Source organism: Pongo abelii, chromosome 11, assembly GCF_028885655.2.
Source record: "Pongo abelii isolate AG06213 chromosome 11, NHGRI_mPonAbe1-v2.0_pri, whole genome shotgun sequence".
NCBI classification, from domain to species: domain Eukaryota; kingdom Metazoa; phylum Chordata; class Mammalia; order Primates; family Hominidae; genus Pongo; species Pongo abelii.
The window spans coordinates 47,609,027-47,625,551 of NC_071996.2; the positions used below are offsets into that span (position 1 = coordinate 47,609,027).

The following is a 16,525-nucleotide window of genomic DNA, read 5'->3' on the forward strand; positions in this document are numbered from 1 at the left end:
AGTCCGTAGACTATTCAGGTTTCATTTGTTAAATCTGCAAGCTCTGTATGCTATCTTTTCTCAGCCTTGCTGGCTTACTTATAATACTTATCTATGCCTCTAACTTAGGGTTTCTCAATCACAAAGCCATTGACAATTTGGACTAATTCTTTGTTATGAGGGGGATTGTTCCATGCACTACAGGATAGGATATTTAGCAGCATCCCTTGTTTCTACCCACTAGATGCCAGCAACAACTCCCAGTCATGATAACCAAAAATGTCTCCCAATATTGCCAATATCCCCTGGGAACAAAATCACCCTGGTTAAAAATCACTGTTCTTAATTTAAATAATCTGTAGAAATTTCATTTTCTACTGGTTAAAGGGATGTAAGAACCTGGAAATAGGTGTGCAGTCTCATAACAAATTTTACTGAATTATTTTGGAAATATTTTATAGCTTATTATTACTGTTTTTATCAACAATGTGACACATATTTGCTGTAGCATAAGCATCTGCATTAGCGAAAAATTCTATCAGCTCACGCAGTATTTTTGGAATACAGCAAAATAAAACTCTCTCTCTTTTTTTTTTGGCTGCAACTGTTTTTTTTTTAAAAAAAAACTTATTTAGTCAGAGAAAGTATTTCTTAGTTACTAGAGGAAGCACCAGCAGGCCCATTTCCTTTCTGGGCATTCACTGGTAATGAGAGTCCTCTGGTAGCTTCAATTTACAAGCCCAGTCTCAATTCGGAAAATATAACATTGCTTGTAATGATCCTGATTCCTAACTTGATGTAGCTTTAAATCTTCTCCCTTTCCCTAAGCCAGGGTCTACTTGGGCAGTAGGAGAAAGCGGAGCAGTGGGAGAGGGCAGGGCAGTGTGGACTTCCTTGTAGATTTCATCTGCTGTCCATTTCTTCTTCTCCATAAGACATGTGGAAAGTACCAGTATATATCGGCATTAAGACCCTCTGGCTGGCAGACTTATAAAGCCAACTCATCTCACAGGCACTGTTATGAATTCTTCCTGCCCTGTTGAGTCCTTCTGACACAATTCCATGGCATGGATGCCGCTACTCCTCAGTCCCTGGTTTTGCTGTGGTCGAATCCTCCCAGGATCTTTTTATTGGAGTCCGTTTTGCCCTGTCAGGAAGTCTTCTTCAGCATGAATCCAAAAGGTTGCAGGTGGGCTGTCTTCATTTGGCCCACATCTGGCACATGGGGCTTAGTTACATCCTTTATCCAGTCAACCCTAGAAGTATGGGTCCAATCCCAAACAGCCACCCCTTCTTATGGCTGAAGGTGAATGCAGTTACTCAACAGACATAACGTTTTTCTTGGAGTCACAGCCCTCCTTAATGTCATCAGCAATGGGCCAGGCATCAGTGTCTGGGTCTTCCAAAGGAATAATCTTCATTTAAATAAGCTCTTCTTACTAGGCATGAGGCAGCACATTCAACCCAATTCCTGTAATAGAGTAAGAGCAGTTCAGTAGCTCTCTTAATAAAAGCACTGTAAAATACTCTCTAAATTTTGAACTCCTGTTTTGAATCTCAAAGAGAAGGTGAGTAAGGTAATTGGGTCCTGGATATCCACTTTAAAGGTTTTTTCAGAGTGGCCAATCTCACATTCAATTTGGGACTTGATATCATTATGTCTAGGTGTCTTCCACCAAACTGTTCTTTTAAATTCCTAATCTGGCCACGTAACTAAAGTTTTTGTTTTCATCTGAATTATTATACTAAAATATAGACCATTTACTCCATAAAAATAATGTGTGAATGTACTAATTCCCCAGGACTTTCAAAAATCCACTAAACCTGTCTGGGGCCCTCTGTTTACAAAACAATTGAGTGGCAGCAGATTATATTTAGGTTCAAGTAAGATTTTAAAATTCTGAGATGCTATATGCTATAATTCCTAGAACAAGCCTGTATGAAAAAAAATCTGATTTCATTTTTCTTACTTTTCATTAATTTATATTCCTTATTTTTTAGGACAGGAATTGCATTTTCTTGATATTAGGCCCCTTGAGGCATTTTAAAGCATGGGTGATAGTTCACTTAATCAATCAGTACTTACTGGGTACCTACCATGGACAATGAACTGTGCTGTTAGATCATGTGCATGGCCTTGGACAACTTAATTTACCTCTTTCAATCTTCCTTTAAAAATCTATCAATTCATACAACATTTCACTATATGTAGCAGAATAAATTGCCCTAGTCTTAAAGCACCTTGCACTAGTAGGAGACATCCCACGTGAAAGCACCATGATCATGTTGCCAAAATCCTCTATAAATCTTTAGGACACACATACAGTTGCATTCTTTATTAACTAGAGCTGTCACTGGTTGTTGCTGATTCTTTCTTTAGCTGTCTCTTGGATTTATAAGTTTCCCATGAACTTACAAGGATTTTTCACCAACTCAAAGGATATCTCTAGGAAGTACTTTTCTAATTTCCCCAATTTTATTTTAATGCTCCATATTTTTATTGCCATGATACACAATAAGGTGAACCTAATGATGAAACTAATGGTTTGAATGGATTTATTCAGAGTTTGCTGAAAGTGAATTCTATCTCTAATCTCATACCAGGAATATGACTAATTCAGACATCTTATCTTCTAAAACAGTCGTATACCAGTTAAATTCACCTCTTTCTTTCGACTTACAAAGCAAGCTAAAGAGAATATGACCATTTTATGACATTTCAAACATTCTCAATTTGCCACTCTGATGTATTTTTGGAAGATAGAGAAAAATGGGTTGCCTATGGGAGAGAAAAAGAAGAAAACGCATGTTTTAAAATTTTAACATACTGATCCACATGAAATTCCTACTACCATGTAGCTATGTCTACACATTTCACAAATAAAATCTGTAACGACAGCTAATCTGTGTTAAATGCTTAATGCTTTATGTGTTAATTCTTACGATAACATTTTAAGGTAAGTATTGCTCTAAGTTTAATTCCATATTGTCTTTCATCTTTAGCTCGTTCATGTTTTATTATTTTCATGTCACATTTACACAACCCGACCAGTATGTTTGGCAAAGCAATTAGCATAGCATTAGGCTGTAAGACTGTAACCAATCTTATCGTCACTGAAAAATTGCTTCTATGGATTCTGTTGGGTTCTCTAGGTTGAAGCAAATTGTGGCAGCCAGGAGCTGTTGATCAAGAAATACGTAAAAAGATATGTGATACAGCAGGAGATAGGACTGTTGAAGCCTCGGTTGGCCCCGTGGAATCCTATACATGGAGAGAACCTAAAATAGATGCATAAAGAAAATAATAATCTCACATTTGCTAGATTTGCCTTGTTATTTTATATTAAAATCCTTGTTTTGATCTCAGATGGAATTATAGTTACAAAGGACAAGGAGACCCAAATAACAAAAGTATCAACTTATTTGTATAACTTTATTGATAGTTTAGACATTCACTGATTTCACAGGGACTTGCTTGGTCTACCCTTCATGTGGTCGGGTTATAAGTATTATTTTTTTTCATTGCCATTTCTTGTCTATTGTACAGTAGCATTGACCTAATGGTGATGCTGTCATGCCACATCCACCAAGCCTGAGTTATAGGCTGGGAGATTACATGAGAACTCTGTCAGTAAAGGAGTGCCTATACTTTATTTCCATGAGAAAATAAGGGAAAGGGGTAGGATGTCGATTGGAGAGAAAGAGAAAGAAAAGACAACCCTGGGTTCATGATAATTTAATTTTGGCATACTGATCATCAGAATTTCCCCAGTTTTCATCTCACAACCTCTTCCTCCTCCATCCTTTCAGCTTTATTATTATGACTCACTTTTGTTTTCACTTAGATTTTGCTTCTTTTTCCATTAAGCCTCTTCTCTTCCCTGCTCCCATTTTTCTAATACAGACAGTATAATTTATTTGTACATGTTCTCTCCCCCGCCATTTTCTTTTTAAACTCTCCCTCTGCAGTGGATGGAGTCCCTTTCCTTAAAGAGTAGGCCAGCTTTAAGCAGACATGGAGAAGAGTGGCTCTATTCTTTGAGGGCAGGTAAGCTGTTTAACTTGGCTGCTGAATAATTAGTCACTCATGATCTTCTTTGCTCTGAAGAGATCCTTGGCTTTCTTCCAGGAATTTGGGGTAGAGAAGAACTCTTCCCCACCATTCCATGGAAGTAATCGTTCAGATATGTGAATGATAAATAAAGTTTTTTTGTTTGTTTGTTTGGTTGAGACCTGGTCTTGTTCTGTTGCCTAGGCTGCAGTGCAGTGGTGCAATCTCAGTTCAATGCAGCTTCGACCTCCCTGGCTCAGGTGATCCTCCCACCTCAGCCTCCCAAGTAGTTGAAACTATAGATGAGTGCCACCACACGTGGCTAATTTTTGTATTTTTAGTAGAGACAAACCAGGCTGGTCTTAAACTCCCGGGCTCGACCAATCTGCGCACCTTGGACTTCAAAATGTTGGAATTACAGGCATGAGCCACCATGCCTGGCTGATAAGTACATTTCTTAATTTATTGGTTATGAAATAAATAAACAAAGGCTTTCTGCAGCAGAGATTTTGGTTCCTCTTTAGTACAGCTTTAATGCCTGTGGCAGAGATATTCATTCTCCATCCTGGGTTCAGTGGCAAGATTAATACTTAAATCTAAATTGTTAGAAAAATAGACCACATGTAAGAAACAAGTTAAAAAACACATTTGCAAAGCAACAAACCAACAAATTGAAATCAATTTGACACAGTACAAATTGAATACAAAACTGCCCCTTACTTGCATTATTCGGCACTAAATGGTTATTTTCAATCAGTATAGTAAGGATTGCAACAGTTGCATCGGTTAGGGTTAATGTCTACTGAATTTGGCAACATAAGTGTTGTGATCAAATCCTGTTTCTCTATGACAACTTTGGTAAATTACTTAAATTCCAATCTCATAATCTGTGAAATGAGACTAATAACATGGTGATACAAATAATGTAAACCTTGTGACATTTGTTAATGCATGATATGGAATGTAGTAAGTAACTTTAAAACATTGGCTCAAGGAATGAGAAGTAAATGGACATCAACTAAGAGCAATACCAAACTTTCATTCTTTACTTATTTGATATCAGTATATTTAAGATATTTTAATATTAATCGCCTTTAAAAATAACTTTGCAAAATTTGAGATGTGTATTTACCCACATCATATAGAAAAACTTACCTAAAAATGTGGTTAAATATTTGTTTGATTCTGTGAAGTGAAAAAGTTACATTCACCAGGAATTAATATTTTATAATAAAGAATCCTATGGTGAGATAAACTAAAAGTGCCTACTGTTTATTTCTTTCTTATGCTTTCATTTTTATGGATCAACTTTTCTCCAAGTCATTGCAGAGCTAATATTGCAACACCTATAAACAGCTTTCACAATAATAAAAAAGTAACTACCAATTTGCCACAGCATAGGCTCTTGTTTTAAAGAAAATGGGTTAAGTAATTTTAAATAGCATAAAAAGATAGCCATGTATAATAACTCTTTCCAACATTTCTATTCCACTGGCTTCAAATCTTTCCAGATAATGTTCAGACTTGAAGATAATGAATAAAATTGGCATATTGGCCGGGCGCAGTGGCTCATGCCTATAATCCCAGCATTTTGGGAGGCTGAGGTGGGTGGATCACAAGGTCAGGAGTTCAAGACCAGCCTGGCCAATATGGTGAAACACCGTCTGTACTAAAAATACAAAAAAAAAAAAAACCAAAAAAAACAAAAAAAACAATTAGCCAGGCATGGTGGCACACGCATGTAATCACAGCTACTCTGGAGGCTGAGGCAGGAGAATTGCTTGAACCCGGGAGGCGAAGGTTACAGTGAGCTGAGATCGTGCCACTGCACTCCAGCTTGGGTGACAGAGAGAGACTTCGTTTCAAAAAAAAAAAAAAGGCATCTTACATCAGAAAAGGGGGGGAAAGTCTACTTAAAATAATTGTCGAACACTGGGAGAGGGGCACGAATGCAAATCTTCAGATAACCGTGTTTAAACGTAGCTAAAATGATCATTGCATATTTAGGGTGAAGGTGGCTTCCACTAGATCTGTAACAACACAATACTATACTGTAGTGGCAAATAACAACTTGATCTAGTTTCTTTCTTAAGCATCTCAACTTAAAATAGTACCATATGTTGCATGCACAATTCCTACACCCAGTGTCTTTTCTTGATACAGTGCTCAGGGAAACCGGAAATTTTTAAAATATATTTTTTAGGAAGACAGAATAAAGTTGTGGTTAAAAGGAAAGGAGGTATACCAAGGCCTTTACAATTATAGATACTGAGTTTGTATTCTGCACTGTGTGGAAAGTATTTTGTAGCATTTCTTCTCAATAGTATAATTTCCTTTGAGATCTAGTTTAAGAGCCATAAAAAGGGCTTGTAATTGAGGAACTATGAGGATGTCATTTGTAACTAAGACATTCGTGTTTATAACAACATGGGTCCTTTTAAATGTTGCCAGGTGTTGAAGCTATTATGCATTGTAGACTATAATTTTTAGTATGTAAGTTTTCAGAAAAAAATGGTGATATAAATCTCTTTTTAAAAAGTTTAATGAAATGAATAGTTACGGTCAGGCAATCTGCTTAGAACATTTTTGTGCTAATCCTGAAAAGCGGTTGTATTTTCCATGAGATTAGTACTATCGCATTGGTAGTATGGGTTGTCCAAGATTATATGATGTCAATTCATGTTTCTTACGTTTCAAGGTGGTTTGCCTATGTAGGATGAAGTCCCTGGTGCAATACATTCTGGAAAGATTATAATACACAATAAACAGGGAACATTTTTATCTAGAATGCTTCACCTTTATATTTCTTGTAATCCCCTGAGCATTTTTACATGATCATTGTTCTGGCCTTTAAGTTAGTTGGGGGGAAAATTATATGACCAAAATAGACTTTACAGCACATGTCACTGTGTCTGCTTTATTGTAACAAGTTAACGGAATAGGGTCATTTGCTGTTTGCCTTTGAGGACCTCTGTCCATCTGGGTCTTTTGCACTCTCACGGAAACTCGTTCCAAAGGGTCAGATGCTCAGCACTCAGACCGATGGCATGAACCAGGTGTTAAAAACGGAGGCTGCATGTGTAGTTGAGCGCTTGACACAAAGGCTATTTCTGTCAGCTTCTATGATTGACTATGCTACTTGTTTAAGTTGTTCTTTCCCAGAAGGCTCCTTGAGGATTACTTTGTGGTCCTTATTGACACCTTTAAACTTTCAATAGCCATTGTACTTACACTTTTTTTTATCCTGTCATAATATTTTCCATCAGAATTATATTGATTTCCTTTTGTGAAAAATATAATAATCCTCATAGTGACTGAATTTTTCTATTTTTGCCAGAAAGAAAACTATTAAAATGCTTGCACATCTCCCTCAAACTGATACTATGCATTTAAAATACTTTTGTAACAATAAATACCACACAGGCATATGTATCCAGTAAAGGGTTTCCATTTTCATGACACTTGCTTCTCAAGAACAGACATATTCTTTAAAGGAAAGAAAAAAAGTTGCCAGCTCTGAATTGATTGACATTTGTTTACTTAACTCTCTCCTTTTGAAAGCCTGCACACCTATTTCAACCTTGAACAGTTTCCAACTGTGGTATACTGGAACATTTTTTCATTTATTAAGTTCAGTGTTGCCAACCCAAACAAAGTATAATCAGCGATGATCCGAGCAGACCAAGCTGTCTAGCACCATACAATGTATCTGCATACTAATTTCCAAATTCCCTCACATTTCCAGAGAACTAATGGGATCATTTTCATTCTGTTACAGCAACTCAACAGTTACTGAATCACCATCTGTGTTTTCGTTAACCTGAATCAGATATGAATTCTGTTATTGCAAGGTAGAGCAGCTTGTTTAATGATTCTTAATCTTTTCTTTAATTAAATCATGCAGCCAACCTGAAAAATCTATCTTAATGCAAATTAGGAGCTTTTTTGGCATTCGCTTACAGTAATGCACTAATAAGGTTAATTTATGAAGGTTCTCTTCCAGTCTGTACAGATGATATTTGTTCACTGCATATTTTTAGCATATTGTCCCTTTTTGTAATATTTTAAGTAATAAAAACATAGTTATTTTTCACTTACACAAATGAGAGATACTGTAAGCAGCACTCTCTGTTAACCAAAACTAAGTACAAAAAATATAAAGAATTCTAAGTAAGAGGAGAATTCATTTCACTGAATTTCAAATGCCATTTCTCTGGAAATAACTGTCTCTCTCTAACGATGTTTAGGTTCTTAGATGTATGAGAGAGAAGGCACTGAATAATTAGATGAAGCATATCTTTGGACTATTTTTAGCACTTTGGACATGCGGTAGTAGTATGAAAGGTAAACCAAATATCATAAAGTCCAATTAGAATTTATCAATACATAATTATTATGAAATGCATTTTGATCATCTCAGGTAGTAGTATGAAAGGTAAAGCAAATATCATAAAGTCCAATTAGAATTTATATCAATACGTAATTATTATGAAATGCATTTTGATCATCTCAAAATACCTTGTTTTCTAAATAAATTCTTTGTTTCAGTTAGGCACATTATGATAAATATTTCTTGTGGTGCTAAATTCAGTGATAAACACACAATCATGGAGCTTGAATAGATAAGAAATAGTATGGGCTAAGAAGAAATGACAAGTTGTGAGAATAGTGGGATTAAAATTCAGTGAACAAAAAAACCAATTCTAACCTTATAATTCTAGTACTTACTTATATGGCTCTTCATTATGAGCCTGCTTTCTCATATTATGTTGCAAAAAATGTCATTTCATGATCAAGACATAGTTAACTACTGTATTTACTAAGACTCTTTAAATCCAGTGTTAATATTTGATTAAATAACACCAAGTTAAGGTAGAATAAAAATCATTAGCATAAATTTGTTATGGTAAGCATAAGAATTTATTGAAAGCCACATATATGTGAGGCATATTACTCATGCATATGTGTAAGTATGTGAATATAAACAATATATGAGATCTGCCCTTAAAATCTTTAGAATTTATTGGAAGGATTATCAGCTTTGCACCCATAAGGTTTGCTAATGTGATTTCAAGTGAGATGTCAGTGTTTCCTTAAGTATTTGTATCTTCCTTGTATGGTTTGGTCAGTTTGCACAATTTGTCTACACCTAGGTTAGATTCAGCTAACCTAAGCAAGGACGAAACATTTATTAAGATTATTAATAACGTGTCTCACGTTATACTTTGAAATGTACTATAGTAGGATGCTTTTAACTGGTGAAAAAAGTGCATAACTTTTTATTTTTATTTTGAGCTCATCAGCTATTCTCATGATATTTACACTCAATCTCTAAACAGCTATCTGATTAAATATACTTTAATATTAACATTACAATCAATTTCTTTAGACCATAACTGCATATCAGTTATTTTCAAAACTCATTTTCCAAACACAATTTTTATTTGTTACTTACATGGAAAATCTAAGTTTTTTTAAAAAGCATTTTGCAAAATTTTATTATGGAGCTCTGAAGTATGAGTATTTCATCTATCCCCGAAAGCACTGGGAAATAGTATAAGTAAAAAATGAGTGCTGTGGCCTTAAAAAAGTAATAAATTGTAGAGCATATTGCATTGGTTATGACTAGGCCCTTAAGCCTACCTCGTTTATCCATAGTACAAATATATGCAATCTTGACCTATGGTTTTATGTCTACTAGACTTTGAAAAGATAAAAACAAGCTAATAAGTGAAGTAACAAATGTATTATTGCCTTTAACTTCTCAAGTCCAGTATAGCTGTTGAATATATTTATTATATCTCCAGGTAAAATTCAGTCCAAAGGGAACTAAGCCCAACAGAAAGCATCAGTCATTTAGAACATAATTATGTAGCTTAATTATAATTAGAATCAAAGCAAGAGACCAGTGTTGAATTGCCACCAGCAAATGGAATAAAGTGTTTCAAATACTTTTCATCAGAGATTAGAAGATATATAGGCATTAAAGTAGCGATGTTCTTTGGCATAAGTGGAATCCTTATATTTGAATCCAAATGGCACAGAAATAGTTTTATCTAATTGACAAGTTGCATTGCCTTTTTATTTCTTTGAGGCAGAAACTATAAAATACTGAATTATTACCTTACAGCAAAACTGCTATTTTAAGGATTTTAAACTAATATTGGCTGCTGTCAGATCAGTTTCTAGATTTATTGAATTAAGAAGTAGATATAAACTGAGGTGAAGGCAAGGTCATGTCAATATTTATCTTGTGAATCAATAAATGTTGATACTAACAAAAAGTAAAGCTCAATGAATGCATATGGTTGATAGGAAGAGGTAAAATCTGATCAAAAGGTTTGTAATTTTCAAATTTCCCTAGCAAATTTAATGTATCAGTTTCAAATATTTTTGATAATATTTACCCTAAGGGTATAATGGAAAATATTTTAAAATAATATTCCTAAGAACATAGGCTATGTAATATATGTATACATTGTCCCCGTCTTCAAAAGACAAATGTTTTTCAATCGTATTGCATTATTCCTTATTAAGATTCTTTCCTCATTTTAGCTTTTATTTATCTGCCTTGGAAGGGAGAGAAACAACTTAGAGAATATTTGATGCTGAATTGGAATCTTGCTCAATTTTCAATGCAATGTCACTGGAAATGTAGTTCCTAAGAATGAACTATAATTACTTGGCTTACATGTGTGTTATTCATCTTTAAAGCTCCTGTGTGAAACAAGATACCTGAAATACTATAGACATCCACATAGTTTATTAAGGAAAAAGTTTGTTTTCCCATAGTTCCTGATTTCAGATTCTTGAGACTCCTTCATCCCTCAAATCACTTCCAGATAATTGAAAGTTGGTCAGCTATGGGTAGGGAAGTATATATATAAGAAGGCCAGCTATGGGTAAGGAAATACATTAAGGCCAGTTATGAAGGCCTTGATGGGTCCAGCTATGAAGGCCAGCTATGGATAGGGAAATACACAAGAAAAATCCACAAAATCTGTGGTCTGTGTTACCCACATTTTTGCTTCATCTAATGTGAGATGACAGAACACACCTGACACTGAATAGTGTTTTGAAAGCATTGTGTGGGTAAATAGAAATTGGCATATTGCAAAATACATGCATGAAACCTAGAGATAGAAATTGTGGTCACATCTGAGGAGGTTTCTGAAATCCTGAGTAAACTGTATTCCTGAATAGGGGGTTCCTATGTTTCAGTCTGTCAAATTAACAAACAACCCAAGAAGACAGAGAAGAGATGAACACGTTCTTCATCAGAACACTTCTAAGAGTAAATATTTTGAACAGAAAATTGATGGTCACATAAAAATATACGCAGATAAATCTATGGGCTTTTATTTTTAAAGTTTAAGCTAGAATATGATCACCAATATTATAGAATGTCATACTTATCTTTTCCCAGCCAATAGGAAAATTGCCTTTGTCTCAAGTCTTACATCATATGTAAAAACTGTTCTTTTTACATATGCCGCTTTCTACCTTCTATATTATATACCATATCTCTAGGTTTCTGAGGGCAGGAAGCATAATTTATGTGATCTTTCCACTCTCTTCATTGCCAAGAAAAGTGGTTTGCACATAGTAGGTCCTCATTCAACAAATGTGAGTTGAATGAAACATTTGTATAATACATCACTACAGTCTTCAACTGGAATTGGTTGTTAATGTATTCTTTGATAAGATATTCCATCACAGATATTTATGAAAAAAGACACTACTTCATTTGTTAGAATGAAAATTAAATGAGTTAACAATCTTCTTGTGTGTTCTCATAGCATTTTGCCTATTACTCTATTATAATGTGCATTACAATTTAAAGAAATGTTTATCTGTCTATGTCTTATACTAAATTATGGTCTTCTCAAGGAAATAGACCATGTTTTCTTTTCTTGGTTTCTTCAGAGCCCAACATATACCTTCCACGTAGTGAGGACTCAATGGTTGATTAAATAGAATCCTCAAAAATGTGTGACAAATGAGTTATTGTAATGAAACATTCTATTCAATGAGAAGGGAAAACATTTAGGACTGCTTCTCTTTGCTGGGAAGACACCTACTTAATTTGTGAAAAGTGGGAGGGAAAGATAGAAGACCACAAATTCTCTGCTTTTAATATGTCCTCTTTTATTTTGCTCCCATTGACAGACTTATCAGAGTCTGTAAACTCTGATAAATATAGAAAATAGTAAACAAATTTCTATAGGTTTACAGGTTCAGTGAAAAACTCTATATTTTAGTGTGAATGCTAGGAACTTTGAAGTACACACTTGAATAATCCAAATGCAAACTAATAGAATTTGAATACATTAAAAAAAAAAAGAATGCAGCAAACTTGACACTTGTATCACCATGGGGAGGGGAGGAGAGGAAGAAGACAACCATTTCGTACTGCAAAAGTTTATTAACCTGACAACCAGTTCTAGTACAAACATCAAAACACTTCTTTCAAACTCTGGCTTTATGCTTCACTGAGAGGCAGTGACTATGTGTTCTTCAAAGTGTGGTCTATGAGTAAAGCGACCATGTTATTTATCATCTACACTAAAACACTTTCACTAATAACACTCTTATTAATAGTATATTTACTACTGGTATTAGAAGCAATGCTGGGACTATCTAGTCAAGCCAGGACAGATGATAACCCTGTGTGGACCACTCGTGTTAAAATTGTCTGGGTGCTTATTTGGAAATGTGAATTTGGGGCTCCACGCTAGTCTCACTGAATCAGAATCTCTAAAATTGGACTGGGACTTTGCATTTGAACAAGCACCTCAGGTGGTACTAATGTACATTGATATTGGGGAAGCTGAAGTTAAAACGACAGACCAAAAAAGAGTATACATAGGCCAGACATGGTAGCTCATGCTTATAATTTCCAGTTCTTTGCGAGGCCAAGGCAAGAGGATTGCTTGAGGTCAGGTGTTCAAGACCACTGGGCAACATAGTGAGACCCTGTCTCAAAAAAAGAAAATTAGCCAGGCATAATAGCATGCACATGTAGTCCTAACTATGTGGGAGGATCCCTTGAGCCTGGAAGTTTGAAGTTACAGTGAGCTATGATCACACTACTGCACTCCAGCCTGGGTGAAAGAGTAAGACCCTTTCTCTCAACATAAAAATAAAAATAAAAATAAGTGAACTCAGAATGAAGAGGCGGATTGTAACCCTTCATACTTACCCATAACACACACTTTTACTTCTTACTATACCTGAATATGTTGGACTTATGATTCAGGAAGATTTGCCAGATTTATGATATAGAATGTTACGGTGGGACCTTGAATATTCTTTGATATATTACGAATCCCCTATTTTATACAAGTTGTTCACAAACTCAGGCTGAGTGGAGATGAGAACTTGGGCCTTAATATAAGCAGCAATGCTTTGCTCTATACTACCATCATCTCCTGCTAGCTCACCCAAGAAAAAATTATGGGAATGAAACAGGAAGGATTTAAATAAATGGGTTTATTATAACTCCCACTCCCAATCCTGGGACCCCAAAAACAATATCTATAATTAAAGAGACAAAGATTCTGTCAAAGAATGAAGAAAAATATAAAGACTTTTGGAAGCGGGTGTTCTAAGCTCACAATTTTAAACTGAAAATAAACACTTAACTTTAAGAACACATTATTTTAACTTAAAATATATTTAAATGAATTCAAGGAAATATATTATTCAGGAAAAAAATGTTCCGCGTCTCTGACTATTGTACCTATCAGTCCAATGACATACTTACAATGGATTCTAGCCTAGAAAAGGTGCAAGTACAACATCAGCCAGAATGAAAGGCATCATTTCATTTATATTTAACTTTTCCAAAACATGACTTTTCTTGGTTTTTCTGAAGAAGGCTTATCTGCCAAGAAATGAGCAAGGGTAGGAACAATCTACTGTAACAAAAAGAAGGTTGTTTTCTTAGCATCAATTGTGATGTATGCAGATTTTTATATTTAAAATGAAAGCATTAAAATTATGGCTTAAATGATTAAATATTAGTTGACCCAAAATAAAAGAAATAAATTCACCAATTGTAGTTTCTCAAAGCTGAGAGGACTATTTCTCATTCAGAACAAAAAAAGGCACCATTTGTTTGATATCATTTTGATGAATTATTAATTTTATCACAGCTAAGATGACAGCTAATATTAGAACATTGAATTATTAATTTTCAAATGTGCAATAAAAAAGCAAAATAAACATAAACTGAGATGTGTTTTACTTAGGGGTTACATTGCTTACTTATTCTATTTAAGAAAAATATCAAAGGAAACCAATGAATTAAAAATCTTGTCAACACTTCTGATGAATTCTTTTACTCATTACTTTACATGCCATTTTAAAATATGAAGCACAAATAACATCATGTATTACCTGATAATAAATGTGATTATTGAGCACTAAAGATATATATTATCCATATTACAAATCATCTTTGTGTAGTTGCTAGTATGATAGTTGAATTACAGAGCCATAATAATAGTGAGAAACATCTGTGGCCTTAAAGGATTCACCTCTAATCCTCTCAGGATTATTTTATTGAGAGAGGCAAACTATTTCTTCAGAATAGCTTTGAGTTATTTTTTAGCAATTTTTTTTGTCATGACAGTTATTTCTGTTACCTCACAGACTAATGCTCAGAGAGGTCCCAGTCTTCTTCAAATGTATAGTGTTGGTGAAGTTTCAGTCCTAAAATAAGGACAGACTCTCTACAGTCCCATTGCACTAGGGGCCATTGCTGATTGTTCTGTCAAATAGCGCCTCATAAACATCCCCTAGACTCTTGAGCCTTCAAAGCCTTAACACATGATTCCTAAATATGAAAATATTTCCATAGCATTGGCATCATAAGCACTCAAGCAATGCAGAACAGAGCCACTGCTCAGAGCACAGGGACAGTTAGAGGAGATGGAGAGGAGGCTGTAAGGCAAACAGACTGGTGGATAATTTTAGGACATAATTCCCTCGTGGGAGAAATAAAGCTCTCATTCATCCCAGAGTTCACAAGGATTTAATCCAGATATAAGGTGAATTCACTTCCATTAAAAAAATGTATTTCCCTATTATGACATTTCTACCTAAGTAGAAGGATCAGAGAGTATGAAAAAGAGGGAGTTTCAGAGTAGAAAGATTTTTTTTTCTTTTCATTGGAGCAAGACCCCAAACAGGAAATGATATGATTTATACCTCATCTAATTTAGACAAGAATGATTTGAGCCATAAATGCATTTGTGATAATGATATTTAAGGCAATGATGTTTAGTCACTAGTTTTACACACCACCATTGCCACATGTGCCCTCACTGAGGGTTCTGTGCAAGCTGTCATAAGACTTATTAATAAATTATATTATGCTATTTGATAATTAAAACATATGTTTTATATGTTAGAATACCCATCATCAAGTAACAAATTTCCTAATAAGCCAACTCACAAATGAAACAAGAAGATCTGGCCTTTTGTTCTAGGTCATTCTATTCCCATCAGTTCTGTAAAATAGATTTCATATATGTAACTATTTTTTTAAGAGATTAAGTAACTTGCCCAATATTACATCACTAGTAAGAATTCAAATGCATTTCTGTGTTAATACAAATGTCATTTTTCAGATAATACACCTCCTTCTTGAAAATATACAATGTATTTTAGGCTATTAAAATGTCTGAGAACTCTTATGATATTGTATGTATTTATATAACTTACTAGTAGAGTTCTCCCAACAGTCCTATGTGCTGTGTACTATTATTATCTCACTTTTACTTGCATGAAGGCTGAGACGTAAAAAGTTAAATACGTTTCTGGTTACTAAAAGGGCTAGACTTTGAACTCAAGGTATTTGACTCTCTCAAACAAGGTGTTGTATTACATTCATGTAATGGAGTAGATTATGTTAATATAGGTATGTATAACCCAACACACTAAACTGAAAGTGTTGAAAAATTAGAAGCAAAAGAGACAAATAGGTTTTGTGACTCCTGGATTCATCAGGAAGAAGAGATTTGAGTTGCTTTCTTTAAACAGAAAAGAGTTGAGTCAGCTTTCTTTTAGAATGTGGTGGGCTCTCTCTACTTTTCTTATGCTTAATTTCCATTAATTGGCTCCCAACCTCTCCTCCTCTTCCTGGCCTTCCACAGAATGGAGTCTATAAGTTGCCTAGAACACTGAGTGCTCCTGGAAGGACCTGCAACCCTTCATTACCCTCACGCTGATAAGCTCAACACAACTTTATGCCTTGAGGCCATGAGGATCAATCTACTCATGCTCTTTATTGATGTTTATGTCCGTTACCATGATAAAGCCAATTTCTAATTCCCTGCCTTCTATTCCACACATCTCTGCATGTCTGCTCCTATTTCTACCCCTTCCTGATGCCTAAACACTCTTCCACCTTGCCCTCTTTGACTCATAGCCAGTCTTCCGTGCACCTCCCCATAGATCAATCCTCATCTGCTTCTTCGAATATTCCCC

General features: G+C 34.9%; 1 long non-coding RNA gene across 1 annotated transcript; it reads right to left on the minus strand.

Annotated features, from left to right (window-relative positions):
• Window positions 1-391: 391 nt before the first annotated feature.
• On the minus strand, window positions 392-14,791 carry LOC129057872 (uncharacterized). The gene is made up of 2 exons (XR_008522652.2): window positions 14,680-14,791; window positions 392-1,450 (listed from the first exon to the last, which is right to left on the minus strand). It is a non-coding gene; the product is annotated as an uncharacterized LOC129057872 (long non-coding RNA).
• Between the last annotated feature and the right edge of the window lie 1,734 nt (window positions 14,792-16,525).